The sequence below is a fragment of the Rousettus aegyptiacus genome, unplaced genomic scaffold, assembly GCF_014176215.1.
Source record: "Rousettus aegyptiacus isolate mRouAeg1 unplaced genomic scaffold, mRouAeg1.p scaffold_m13_p_4, whole genome shotgun sequence".
NCBI lineage: Eukaryota > Metazoa > Chordata > Mammalia > Chiroptera > Pteropodidae > Rousettus > Rousettus aegyptiacus.
This window is the reverse complement of record NW_023416307.1, coordinates 140,091,406-140,106,523: the sequence shown is the minus strand read 5'-3', so window position 1 is coordinate 140,106,523 and position 15,118 is coordinate 140,091,406. Positions and strand designations below refer to the sequence as shown.

Sequence of the window (15,118 nt, the reverse complement as noted above, 5' to 3'; positions counted from 1 at the left end):
CATAAAAGAGCTGAAGGGGACTGTGAATCAAATGTTGCATTTGCTAATACAAATTTTGTGCATTGTCAGGGCTGCAGACACCTGCTTTATTGAGAGTAAGAATTTCCAAAGCTTATAATCATGGAATATGGTATTCTATGGGGTTCACAGAGCCTTCAAATGCACAAGTTCCAGTTTGAAACCCAAAGTTGGAAGCAGGATATTTTGCGGGGTTTGCATTCTCCAGTGGAAACTTCAAATTTCATTCTATAAGAAAAGAATGCCAGTTTCCCATGCTCCTAACCAAAGTCCCATTAGTTTAAACAACAGGAAAGTGAGAGATAATAGCATTTACCTGGTGAATGTGTGTACGGGAGGTATAATCAGCACATTGGAGGATGTGTTGTTCCAGGATCCTTGGAAGGAGGTAGACAAAAGAATAAGATTTCCTCTCCAGAGAACCACACACACTTCTTCATCTGCCCCTAGAAAATAAAGCAGCAGAAGTGGTAGTGTGAATTATACCAATACCCAAGAGAAAGTCTCTAGCAGACACAGCTATTTGTTCACCCACTCGCTATTTTATAAAATGAATTGTTCTTAAGCTTTTAACAAATATCATCTACATCATAGAGGGTAAGTTTCTATTGAGTGACTTGAGGATACAAATACTAATAAGACTGACTCTGCCCTTCTTGAATTGAGGTAATGATGACAGAGGTCTCCATTGAGAGCCGTCTATGTTGCAGGCGTTTTTCCATATTTATCTTATTTATGCCTCTCAACAGCCCGAACCTGTAGGCACTGCTATCATTATTTAAATGCTAGAGAAAATGAGGTTCAAAAAGGTCAAGTGATGCATCCAAGCTCATGCATCTGGAAAAGTTGTCCGACCAGGATTTGATTTCCTTCTATTCTGACCCCAAATCCCTTGCTCTTCACCATGCCTAGCTTAGAATCTAAAGGAGGAGATAAAACCTGGATAAAAACAAGAATAATTGGGGTAGACATAATGATCCTTACAATGCTTTCTACATGCCCAACATTGCTCTAAATACTTTACATGTTTTAATTCATTTAATCCCCACAGCAATGCTGTAACATAGGTATTAGTATTATTTCCATTTTAGGGATGGGGAAACTGAGGCACAGATGTATAAAAAGTCATGTAGCCAATAATAACAACGCTGGGATTGAACCCAGTGAGACTGGCTCTAAGAAGCCATGCTGTCCACATCATGCCATACTGTCACTGCCAAAAGAAAAGCAGATTCAAAGCTCTCTAGAGGAGGGACTGATTTCTTGAGACTACAAAGTAGAAGAGTATGTGGGGAAAAAATAAGTTTTTGGGGGAAGATGAAGCTTTTGAACTAGGTTTTGAAAAAGAGGAAGACATGTGGAAGTAGGATAAGGTTCGGGTGAAAATCCACCACTTTTTATTATCTGTCTTCAGCATTGTTTCCTTCACAGCGTTCGATGGTTTGTAATTAGTTATGTATTACTTTACTTCCTTACAAAAAGACCATAAGGGAACCAGGAGCTATTTATCATTGTATGCCCAGAGCCAGGCATACTCAATCATCACCTATGAAATGAAGGAAGGAAAAAGGGGGAAAAAACTAACAAAATAAATAAATGGGTAAAGAATTCCTACATTCTATAGGAATTTAGGAAATTTATTCAAGATTAGTCAAGGAGAGCTTCATGTAGTAGGTGGCATTTGAGCCAAGTACAATTTTAAATTATATCATATTGCATTGAGTCTAAGATTTACATAGTTTCACACTTTGACAGCTCAGAAATTGGAATGCACTGTTAATCAATAGTGTTCTTTAGCTTAATTGGCATCATTTTTTGAAAAAGAAGTGGCTGTGTAGAAGGTAATAAATTAAAATGACAGTCTATTTTACAATTGATAGCATCTTAGAGTCAATGAAATAAAGTACAGATGTAGAAATGACTTGCTTTTCTCCTACAGATGATGCCCGTTATAAAACAAACAGTCATTTCTACACTTGATTTGAGAAACAATGGAGAGCCATAATAACTGAGCAAAAGAGTAACCTCACTAAAATAAAGTTTAAGAAAAAAGTGATTTTGCAATACATTATTTGCAATATAATTTTTGGCAATAATGTTATATGTCAATTATATCTCAATAAAGAAAGAAAAAAAGAAAGGAAGGAAGGAAGGAAGGAAGGAAGGAAGGACGGAAGGAAGGAAGGAAGGAAGGAAGGAAGGAAGGAAGGAAGGAGAGAGAGAGAAAGAAAAGAAAGAAAGACTGATTTAGCATGAAGAAAAGTGATTATTCCAGATATGAATGAGTCAGCAGTGCCTTGCTGTGGGCTGCAGACAGGGAGATGAACCATGAAAAACAGGCATAAAAAGTATTTGGAAGGAAGAATTTTGTGCAAAGGTGTGGAAGTTGGAGAAAGGATGGAACTGAAGCCATCACAGTGGGGCTAAAGATGAGAACAATGATGCAGAGGGCAAAACAAGACTAGGCTGAGCAGAGCCTTGGGACCCAGGTTGAAAAGTTTGGACCTTATTCCAGAAACAATGGGAAGCCACTGAAGACTTATGAGCAAGCAAAACTACCACAATCAAATATATGTCAATCAAGATGGTCATTTTGTCTGATTTGTAGAGAGAAGATGTGGGAGGGGTAAGCCCAGAACAAAACCCATCTATGATGGGGATCTAGCTGAAAGAAAAATGAAAGAAGCTTAAATTAGAGTTATAGCCATAAGGAGAAAGAGAACTAGACAGTTTTTAAGACCCTTAGAAGATAGAATTAGCTGAGTGTACTAAGTGATTTAATAGTGAAAGAGAGAAATAATGATTATAAGGATAGTTGTGTTAGTTTGCTAGGGCTGCCATAACAAAATAGCACGTATTGGGTGGCTTAACCAACAGAAATTTGTATTCTCATAGTTCTGGAGGCTGGAAGTCCATGATAAAGGTCTTAGCAGATTTGGTTTCCTCTGAGGCCTCCCTCCTTGGCTTGCAGGTGGCCACCTTCTCCCTGTGTCCTCATGTGGCCTTTCCTTTCTGCACATGCACTCCTACTGTCTGTGTGTCCTAATCTCCTATTCTTTTTTTATAAAGATACCAGTCAAATTGGATTAGTACCAACTGTAACATCCTCATATTACCTTATCACCGGTTTAAAGGCCCTACCTTCAAATACAGTTCTGGGGATTGGGGCTTCAACATATTAATTTTGGGGGCATGTTTTCGGCCTATGACAGTAGTAATAATAATAGTAATAGCTAATACATAGAGAATTTACTATTTCTATTATCTCACTTTTCTCCACGCTAGACTATCTTTATTTCTTCTTCCACCTCCCCTCTTCACCCCCAGTTATCTATCCAATAGACCATCTGACCTCCCACTCATATCCTGAGGCTCTTAATCTACCACCAACATATTGGACATGAAATCACACTTCAGTGAGTCCCCTTCCTAGTTCTTCCACCATTTATTACACTCCTTAGTTTGCACTGTTTTCACGCGATCTTACCTCCCCTGACCAATAGAAACAAAGAAATAACTATCATCCTACCACTCCTCTAGCATACTTTGTGTGCCCTGCCTTCAACACTCACCATCTTAGCACAGAGAAAATGAAATAAGCTTAATTAGAGTGATAACCTTTAGGAGACAGCCACAGGCTCCTACTAAAATCACCTGGACTCTGCCCAAGTGGCAGTCCAGACAGGAAATTAGTGCTCATCCCCAGTCAAGTTCCCCAGGAGGCAGATTCTGAGATGGAATTTTCTGTGTAGGATGTTTGTTAAGGAACTCCCTTGGAAATGACCCCCATGGAGAGAGGGAATAAAAATAAGAGCGGGCAGAGGGAAAGTCAAGCTGTGATGCGGGCCCCATGACAGCCTCTGACAACCCTATGGGACACTCTGGAGCCAAATTAGAGTTGTCCCAAGTTGAACTTAAATGGCCAGACCTTTATTACCTCACTTCAATCAGTTATTGGATGGATGTGGATGCCATAACAGGATGTGACCTTGGCAAGGCAGCTTTTTGCTGCTGAGGCAATTACTGAAAGGGTTGATAATGGGTAGATGTCTACTGATGGCATCTCCAGGGGCTGGACAGCAACTCTTTTCTTAAAGAGAATCTGGGTGGTACCTAGTAATGACCCCTACCTTTCCCCAGCAAGCTGCCCTCAGCCAATGACTGATAAGGGTTGGAGAATAAATACTCCAGTTTCCTCATCTCTTAGGTTTGGGGCTGGTGGGGAGATAACTCTAAAGCATGTTCTGTACTGTCTCCCAGAATTTCCCGGTTAATGGAGTCCCAGTTGCTCACAGTGATAACCTACTTAATTTCATATCATTTATTGGATCCCTTCCCTTCTCCATTCCCTCCCCCATTCCCTACCTGTGCTTCCTCAGTGAACTATATGCATTCAAATACTTATCTCAGGGCTGCTTTGAGGATAATTCAACCAAAAATGTCCCCCAAAAGCTTTGACACTCATTTTCTATGTGAAAAAAATAGATACTTTTTAAAGAAATGACCTATATCTCTAGGCTACATTGCCTCCCTTTCATTACAATTTAGACAATTTTTTCTTTGACTGAACTAGTTATTTCAAGTAGTCACAAATGACCTTGGTACATGGTAATGCCTATAAGGTGCAGAGAGTTCACAGAAAGTGCCGATTACTCTGGTAGGATGTTTACTGTTTATCAGAAAGACACACCCATTCAGCAAGAAAGCATCTTAGTGCTGCTCTTTAACTTAATGAAAAGGAAGTCCATGAAGCACATTCCTCAGCCATAAACCCAACAGACAATAAAATCAATCTTCCCCGAATTGTTATATCTGGCACCTACCTACAGCAGCTCATTAGCTACTAAAGCCCTCACATCTGTATTCAGCAGCAGCTGTCCAGGAGCTGGTTTCCATATCCCTCAGAGTGCCTGTGGTTGTCCTATTTCCTTGGGCAGATAAAACTAGAGAAAAGCTCCTCATGGCAAGGCATGGCAGATAGGCTAAAGACCTCAGAGTGTATGGATGCTATGCCAGGGGTTGCAGCTCTGTGGAGGGATGACTACTATATGCACACCATTAACCAAGAACAGTTTTTCTTAATCTGGGAAGGCTGTTCTAGTTGACCAATAAATGAGGTAAGGGGACTGTTTGTTCGTGCTCTTCCTTACTTCCTTTTAATCTCTAGCCCTTGACCATTTGGATCTATTGGAGTTGCCAAGAAAGAACATAGAAGAAAGTGAGAATCCTTGGCTTTTAAGTTCAAAAGCCATAGTCCATCTGTCACAGGAAGGCTTCAAAGGATACATGCAAAGAGAATTTTTCCCACTCATCCAACAGACTGTTATTTTTCTGAGGCAGTGACTTGGGCGCCAGAAGTTTATTTATGACATGACTCCAGAAAGCACAGTGGGACGTAAGACAGAGAAATGAAGAAAGCAAGTAAATGGTGTGCTAGTGAGTTACTTACTATTGTGGGCAACTGGTGCTAAAGCTTATTGGGGATCCTCAGAGAAAAACTGTGAATCTCCCCCTCAGAATCTTCCCACCTAAGGACAAGGAGGCTGGGGGCATTTATCCACCAAATCCCATCACCTGCTGGTGAACAGCTGCCCAGAGATGAAAATACTGTGTAATTCTGGGCTGTACCTGCAGAGCTGAGCAAGCTCCCATGATACCGGGGGGTGGGGGGGAACTTCAAGCAGAGAGACAAAAAGAGACAGGTGCAGGCACTTCAGGTGGGGAACTGGCAGAGTGCCGGGAAGTATCTATAGCCACAGCTCAGGTGGTGACAAAAATGAGAGAATACAGGGCAGAGCGTCATCAGTGCCTGCTACAATATGTGTGAGGGTTCATGAGAAGGCAATAGGGGACAGAGGCAGAAGGGAAGTAGGGACATGAGATGAGTCACTGTGTGACTCTTTGAAAAGGGGCTGCCCCTTGCACTCCACTGGTCAAATCCATTGTAGAGGAAAATGATTGAACTCACAGATAAGTTGGGTCCTAAGGTCTGAAAGGACCTGTGTTCAAGTTCCTGGCAGGTCTCTTGAAAAGGAAGCAAGGTTCTTACGTTTCCCCCACATCTTGCTAGGTTGGAACAGTAACACAGTAGAATAAAAATAATGTCATGGCAGAGGATTTCAGGTAACATATAAAAATGCAAGAAGGCTAAAGAAGTAGATAAGAAAAGGTCAGGGTCATGATGAGAAAGAAGTTGAGTTTACAAGCTGACAGGTCAATGGGGACAGAACATTTCAGCAGAAGTCAGAGTGGAAGCAGTGATGGCTGAGAAGAACGTAGCTAAGACCATTGCAGCAGATGTCAGCACAATACCAGATACTAAAAGAGTTCCAGATTCCTCCCCCTACAGCCGTGACACTCTGTAAACTCCCTGAGATCTTAGATGCTATTTCAGGGGAGAAGCAGGGAGGGGAAATGCCCAAATTGACCTAAGTTAAATCTAAAATGATTATGTGCCTTCGTTTGGTTTTCCCCAGAGAGAGAGACTGAAACAGGGGTTTGAGTGTAGGTGTTTATCTGAGAGGTGATTCCAGGGAGAAGGACTGAGGGACTGGAAGAGTGAAACAAGGAAGGCGGCAAAGCCAATGCAAGGGAGAGTTGTTGAAGGAGCCCTTGTGGATAGTTGGAACTCAATTCCAAAGAGACCTCCTGAGAATCATAGAGAGTTATCCACCTGAAGGATGGGAGGCTGAGGCATTTATCCTTTGGCTCCTATTCCCCAGTAGTCAAGGGATGCCCTCTGTATTATCAGGGTTCTCCAGAAAAACAGAACCAGTCATGTGTGTGTGTGCGTATGCAAAGAAATTTATTATAGAAATTAGCTTATGTGACTATGGAGCCTCACAAGTCCCAAGATCTGCAGGGTGAGTTGTCAAGCTGGAGACCCAGGAGAGCTGATGGTGTTATTTTTTGTCTGAAGGTAAGACTGGAGACCCAGGAAGAGTCAATGTATCATTTCAAGTCTAAAGGCAAGAAAAAGACAATGTATGAAGTTCAAAGGCCATCAGGCAGAAAGAATTATCTTTAATTTGGGGGGAAAGTCAGCCTTTTTATTCTATTCAGGCCTTTAACTAATTAGACAGGGCCCACCCACATTATGGAGAGCAAATTGCTATGCCCACTCTACAATTTAAATATTAATTTCACCCATATCCCCCTCACAGGAGCACCCAGCAGAATACTTGCTCTTGGAGCACCCCATGGTCCAATCAAGTTGATATATAAAATTAAGCATCATACCCGCAGAAGTGCTAATTATTCTGTACTTCCAACCTGCCTATGCACTACAGGCCAAGCGAGCACCTGTCAATGTGTGCGAGTTTGGAGGAAACCCTAGTCAAAAAGGCAGATGCAGCCCGTAGACCTCAGACTAGCGGTTGACAGTTGTAAGTAAGTCAAAGCCCATGTAGAGTCGTGCACCCGGGCAAGGCTTAAATCCAAAGTAACACAAAGATATGATTTGGGGCACAAGAGCATCTTATACATTAGGTTTTTTTAGAATTTATTAAGATTATTATTTTTCTAACATTGACAGAACAGAGATTCAAAAAAGAGTATATTGAGTTATAAAAACATTTAGAAAGCTATACTTCCTGCACACCCATTTTTGTGGTCTGGGAAGTTTTCTACCCAGCTTATGCCTATAAAAAATCTTAAGCTAGATCCACTTAATCAAATCTCGGCAATCAATTAATGGCTGCCCAATCACCTCATGGCTAATGTGTCTGTAATGTATGTTTCCACACTAATTCATCCATCGAACATTTATTCAGGATCTAAGCCATTATGCCAGGTAGGAGCACAAAAGATGGAAAAGATGAATTTTCTGTTAATAGCTTGCCTGTTACTTGCCTTCAAAGACATATGGTTGATTTTGTGAGTAATGGCATCTCTATGGATTATGACTTTAGCCCTTATTTGAGGACCACTGTCTCTAGATGGGGGAAAAAAATTTACCCAAAAGTTGGAAGTCACAGTTCACCTGTGAGTCATTTCCACTCTGACGAAGGCAAATTGTCTGACCTCCAATGTCTCTGCAAACCTACATATAAGTTTATAAAAAAGTATTTATCTTTAATTTATACCACTTCCACTCTGTTTCTTTTTACTATTTGGCAATAAAGGAGTCAAACCAAACATCTAATTTCTTTTTATCTTTCTTGCTCATAAATAAATAGAAGTGAATGTCTCCAAAATGCTCTTTCTGTATTACCTTCCTACTTTATACTTCTTATTCACTAACTTTTACCTTTCTTTAGTTTTTGCTTCTCACATTCTCTCCCAAAAGTCCAGAGCATAGGAGTGAGAAGCCAGAGTAGAAGGAGAGAACAGGAAAAAAAGGTTCATTTTAAGGAAATAATATCAGCAATTTTCTTTCCCTTTCAAGCCCCAAACACCAAAAAAAAAAGTAAACCCGAGCAATAATCCCAATGTATTCACTTCAGCTAGAAGATTCACAGTGTGGTCTACATGCTATCAGTGAGCTACAAGGATTCTCCAGAAAGGATACCAAATGGTCAAAAATGCAAGTTCTTGGTTCTCATAGGTGGTAGATTTTATTATTTTTATCATATTCTAGAAATATGTTAATAGAAAAAATAATAGCTAGCATTAGGGGCTGTTTATTAATGTACCAGGTCCTCTAGTAAATGCTTTACATGTATTAACTCATTTATTCTTCACACCAAACCTACAGGATAGGTACTTTGTTCTCATTTACAGGTGGGAAAACAGAGACACACAGAGGCACAATACATTGCCCAAGATTACCTAGTCAGTAACCAGTGGAACCAGTCTGAACCCATGCAAAGAGCTAGAACTCTCTGCTACCCTGCCTCTAAATAAACTATGGAGCAGCATTGAAATTCGGCATTTATAAGCTAAAATTAACAATTTACTGAAATTTACTAGTGACTTTCCTTCAATATTCTTTCTAATAGGCTGGCTGTCTATCATGCGACGTCATAAATCTCCTACTTTGCATAAGCAATATTTTTAGTTACATAAATTGCTAAATTTAAGTGACAATTCTTAGTCCCCTCTGTACTCGATTTATAGTAGCATTAGACACAAGCTCCCCTACTATTCAGTACACTTTCTCTTCTTGGCTTCCAGAATACCAGTATTTGTTGAAAGAAATGTAGGCCATTGCTTCTTGGTTTCCTTGGCTGGTTCCTCCTTTTATAGACCTAATAACACTGGATGGCACCAGGGCACAGTCCTACATCCTCTTTCTTACCTATAATCAAACATACTTTCTTGGTTAGACAATTTATTCTTACTACTTTACTCTAAATTTGTATGCCAATAACTCCCAAATTTATAACCAGCCCAGCCTCATGTCTCCTGAACTTTAAACTCTTATACCAACTGTGTACTTTAAGGTCTCCATTTAGGTATCTAATAGATGCTTGAAACATAATATATGACCCAAACAGGACTCCTGATCTTTCCATCAAAACCTGCTTCTCACAGTCTCCCCCATTTTCAAGTGATGGCAACTTCATCCTCTACTTATTCAGGTCAAAACCTTGGTATAACCCTTGACTTTTCTCTTCCTCTCATGTGCTATATAAAGTCCATAAGGAAATCATTCAGGCTCTGCTTCAAAATATATTCACAATGTGGCCACTTCTCAACACGTCCACTAACATAAACCACCATCATCTCTTAGCAGGATTGCTGCAATAGACTCCTACTGGAATCCTTTCTTACATTCTTGCCTCACTACAATCTATTCTCAACACTGCAGCCTAATAAATTATAAGTTATATCATACCATTCTGCTTAAATCCTTGGACAACTTCCCATCACTCAGATATGAGGAATGTCTCCCAATAGCCTTACCTTTCTGAGATCATCTCTTCCCCTTGTTCACTCCACCCCAGCCACACTGGCTGCTTTGGTTCCCTCCACCAGGCACTCTCCTGCCTTAGAGACTGTACATTGGCTGGTTCTTCTCCCTAGACATCTCTTCTATTAGAAATCCACTTGGCAAACTCCTCTGTTTGAAGTCTGTTGTTAAATGTCTCCTTCTCAACAAGACTTGTTCTTATCTCCCTGTATTAAAAATTATAACTAATCTTCTACACCCAATATTCTCGATCCTCTTTCCTTGGCTCTCCATTTTTTTTCTTACATAGGAATTGTCACCTACTAGCTTATAATATAATTCACTTATTTTATTTATTCTTCATTATCTGACTCTCCTTCTATGATGTAAGCACTAAAAAAGCAAGAAAAAAATTTTTTTAGCCCATACATATATTCCAAGATCTTTTTCTAGAAGAACTGGCCCTCGATAAATATTTTTTACAATTAATTAATCCTCCAATGTTCAGAAAATCCTCTTTATTAAAATATATGCGGTGCCTTGAATTGGTCATGGTTTTTAATTACTTCTCTTCTTGCTTTTTACTTATCGATTGCAGTTGGTTTAGCTACATGATTATGATTTAAATTGTTTTCATTTGATTAACCATATATGCCTTGCAAAAAAATATGTATTTAGCAACAGCATTTTTTGACTCACAATCCACAATCTCTCAATAAATATACTTTAAGAGCTTCACGTTGAGGTATAAATGTGAATTAGCGTGCCCTGTGGCTGAAGTAGATATATACAAAGTCCCACAACTTTGCTTTTGCCTATTTAAATAACACATCATCACGGTAAATGTGGTAAAATTACTAAGTTATATTTCAGTTTATAGGATACTAATATATAATAAAAAATTATATGCATAGGTTTGAATTTCTCTCATAAATTAAATGTGTCACTGTAATAGCAAGTAAATCGCTACTTTTCAATTTTTGTTTCTCTCCAATTTTTATTATAAAGTCTTTTTTCAATAGAAATGTGGGTCTAGTGATTCGATCTCTATAGTTTCTCCCCAAGTCTACATAAGCCACAGTCAAAAATGTATGAGATCCACTGATTTTGGCGTTACTGAATGTGGAGTGTATGGTCAGGTACTTAAGAAATGAGTCTCCAGAATCAGATAAACTTATGTATGAATTCCCAAGCCACCAACTAGTAATTACTAGAACTAGGGCAAGTGATGTAACCTCTTAGCATCTCCATTTCTTAATCTGGAAAATGGGGATAATACTAATACTTATCTCTCAAAGCTATTGAGAAGATTAATTGAGATAAAGCAAGATAAGCACTTAGCACTGTGCCTGGCACATAGTTTGTGCTCAACAAATATTAATTACTATTAATTTTTTAAAGAAGATATACTTAATGGAATGATGGCATTGACAATTAATCATATCACACAGAAGAGCAGGGATTTTGCAGAGCCACAGAACCCAGGTTTTGCCTAGAGGAGAAAATCAAATACTGGTTTCTTAGGTTTTTAAATGGGAGGATAAAAAAGCACGAGTTCATTTCAACATTTTTTCCCCCAATATCAAATTTAATTTTGCTTTGGGCTTTGCAAATCCCTTCTTTAATTGTCTAAATATCTGTAATTGAAAGAGAAATGAATTGTATATGTAAGTTTATTTCCTCTAGAGACAACAGGGAAAAAAAATGAAGGCATCAAAATCATTTGCTTGTGCATAACATAAATAGCTAAATGGAGAAAATAAATCTTCAAAGGCATTACATGCAATCACTTCACCAGCCATGATGGCCTTAAGATATATATTAATTTCCTAAACTGATAGAAAGAAAATTAGACCTCATTTATTCTACGTTTTATTTTTTCTTACCTTTTGAAGATACAATTTTAAATGGGCTACAGAATCAATGAACAGTATACATTTAAAGTAGGCAAGTATTTCAAATGTCATATTTCTTGATTTCATGAGTACATAATTTTTAAGAACTAATTTCATGCTAACACCTTCCATTTATTCTATTACAACCAAGTGATGTTAGTGAGAACAACTTTCAGCTGAGGAGGCATTAGCATATAGTGGAGGTAAAGGAAAGCCACGAGTTCTTTGACATTCTTCCCATCAAGAGGTGGAGCCTATGCCTTCCCCCAACCCTCACTTTTGAAAACAGGTGGCCTCTACGACAGATTTCACAGAGAGAATCTGGCAGAAGAGACACTCTGCCAATGTCCGGGCCCAGACCCTAAAAGACTGGCAGCTTCCACCTCCTTTCTCTTGGAACACTCTCTAGCAGGAGCCGTAGGTTAGAAATCTCCGCAGCTTCCCTAGGTGAACTCTGAAACTGCTCCCAAACACGTAAAACAAGAGTAGAGCAAAGAAAGAGACAGACCACTCCAGATTGGTAGGTGGCACTTTTAACAAACAAGGGGACTTACGTTTGAGGCTTGTCTCTGGAGGCCCGCCAGATGAGTAGACTTCCACACTGCCCTCCTGAATATTAAAAATTTATATCGAGGCCTTAACAGGGTTCAGTCACGTATTCAGTCCAGATGTTCTCAACACCACCTTACTGTCAAGGCTGCATCCTTGAAAATGGCTCTCTCTGTGGGAATGGGGCGGAGGGTATATTATAAGGAAGGGGGAGGGGCGTAGATCCTCCATTGCCCGGATGGAGCTCTGGGGTCATTCGGAGGTCATGTTCCTTTTTTGGCACCAGGGACCTGTGCTATGAGAATCTAATACTTGATGATCTGAAGTGGAACTGAGGCAGTTATGCTAGTTCTGGGAAGCGGCTGCAAATACAGATGGTACTGCGTGGGCTCGCTCACCGTTCACCTGCTATGCAGCCCAGTTCCTAACAGAGCACAGACTGGTACCAGTCCTCAGCCTGGGAACTGGGGACCCCTGCTCTAGATGACCTCCTCCAACAGAAACCAGGCTCATATAAGAGGTCCAGCTCCCCTGGTACCACCTTGCAGTGAAGAAGCTCATGACAGCCACATGGGTAGTCCACAAGGACAGAGATATACACACAACTAACCAACCTGGAGCTTTTCCAGCCATCCCAGCAGATATGTGAATGAGGAGCCTTCAAATGACTCCAGCCTCAGCCTCCATCTGACTGCAACTGTATGAGGGACCTTCAGCAAGAACTACCCATATGAACACTTCAACCTCCATATCTTTAAGAGTTTGTTATTACACTATAGATAACCTAAATAACCAGCATTGTCTTTCATTTACTGGGAGAGGTAGTTATCTGTAAACTGTGACAGGCTCTTTCCCTACTCTTGTTTTATGTTTTATATAGAAATGGACCTAGAATGGGGTTCCAGTTCTACAAGCTTTAGTTCAGATTCTCAATCCAATGTCTTCTGGTTAGAAATCAATTCTATCAGTTTCTTTTTAAAATAATAATGACAATAATCTACTTTTTTACTATCCCACAATTTCCTTCTTGCAGAAATAGCTAAATCTTCCTAGAGCGATTATATCTACTTATTAGTCCTTAAAAATATTGCTAAAATATGCTTAAATATTATTGTTAATGAGCAATGGGTCACATCAAGCACTCTCTAAATTATGGACTTTTATCTCTTTTCAAATGCAAAATTCTAGAGGATGAAAATGAACATTTTCTAGGAGGCTAAGCTGACAATATACTGAGATGAGGGTTGGACATCAGTGAAATGCTGATCCTCATAAAAACGCACGAAGTTTTTCAGATTTAACCACAATTTACCGGCTCAGTTCAGTCATCACTCACTGAATAATATGCATATTTTTAATAGCTTTAATCAGACTAATTCGAAACTGATGTATTGGAAGAACAAGTATCTACAACTATTTTTATTTTTTGATTGGAGTATTTCAAATTCACAGTCCATTTTTCTCATTTACTACATATATTAGGAAAATCTTTTATTGAACAGCAGCTCATTGATTCATTTATTCATTCATTCATTTATTTATTTATTCATCTATTCAACAAATTAGGTGCTACTATTTGTCAGATACCTAGTAATACTAAGATAAACAAGACAGACTTGGTCACTACCATAGAATTCACATTCTAACAAGGAAACAGGCATTAAACCAATAGTATCTTAAGAGCTATAAAGAAGGAAGTACAAGAAGCTATGCAAGCACATAGGAGAGTCTTCTAACCTGGTGTAGAAGATTTGAGAAGGCTTCTTGTTCATCATACAACTTGATCCCAATAAATAATGCCTCAGCTTTTATACAATTTAAGGTATAAAGCAATGAAGTGGCAGAGGAGGCCAAAATATTGTGTTTTATTGATTTCAGCTCACTTAGAAGACATAACTTAGCATGACAGCCAAAGAGATCTGAATTAAACATATTTATGCACCCAGACCATGTGGTACATGACCAGGTTAAGAAAGAAGAGCAGAGCTGAGCTAGGCTCTGGGTAATTATTTCCAGTTTTACCAAACAAGCAAATCACTGCGAATAGCAACAATGACAACAAAAAGCAGAGAGAGGTCGGAAGAGCTGCATCAGTAGATTTTCTTCCACTTGGAAGAAACCATCATGAGTGGGTAAGAAACAGGAGTTTCACTTACCTAAGAGAAAGCCATTATCTCTTTCTGTAACTTGTTTCTTCTTGTCCTGCTGTTCTCTAACAACGAAAGAAAAATCACTCTGAAAGTCATCTCCAACTTCCCGATGGTTTCTATTAACAGCAAAAACCCATTGTGCAAACAGTTCAAATTTTCATAAATACCTTTGCTATATAAAACGATCTTTGTGCTGATTCATCGATAAGAGTAAAAATGGAATTTGACCAGATTGGACACTTTTAAAATGCTTTGTTATTACCGTATGTTTTCCCAAGTGCAAAGCTGAGTGTCTCGGCCTTTCCACTTAAAATACAGTAGATTAGTATAATAAATGCTAATTGAAAAGCTTCTAGCAAAAGTTTTATGCTAATTTTTCTCTGTTCTACCTTCTGAAGGATATAAGCTTTTATTTTTTAAAAACCCAAGGAAAAAAAATGATTAATGAAAATTAAATATGAGTATTTCCAGACATCTCACATTTTTACTACCTGCTCTTATAACAAATTCAATATTTTATTTTGTCCATCCTCTAGGTAAGTAAATTTTTAGTGCCAAAAACATGCCAGAAACTGGACTGAACATTGGTACTCAGTAGAGTGGATACATAAAATGATGTATAAGTGTTTATAAACTATAAGGCATAAGAAGATTAAGAAGATTCCAATGGATTG

The 15,118-nt window shown here is 39.0% G+C and overlaps 1 long non-coding RNA gene across 1 annotated transcript; it reads right to left on the bottom strand.

Moving 5' to 3' along the window:
• Positions 1 to 340: 340 nt before the first annotated feature.
• LOC107513181 lies at positions 341 to 14,506 on the bottom strand. The gene is made up of 3 exons (XR_001597482.2): positions 14,451 to 14,506; positions 12,300 to 12,354; positions 341 to 464 (listed from the first exon to the last, which is right to left on the bottom strand). It is a non-coding gene; the product is annotated as an uncharacterized LOC107513181 (long non-coding RNA).
• Between the last annotated feature and the right edge of the window lie 612 nt (positions 14,507 to 15,118).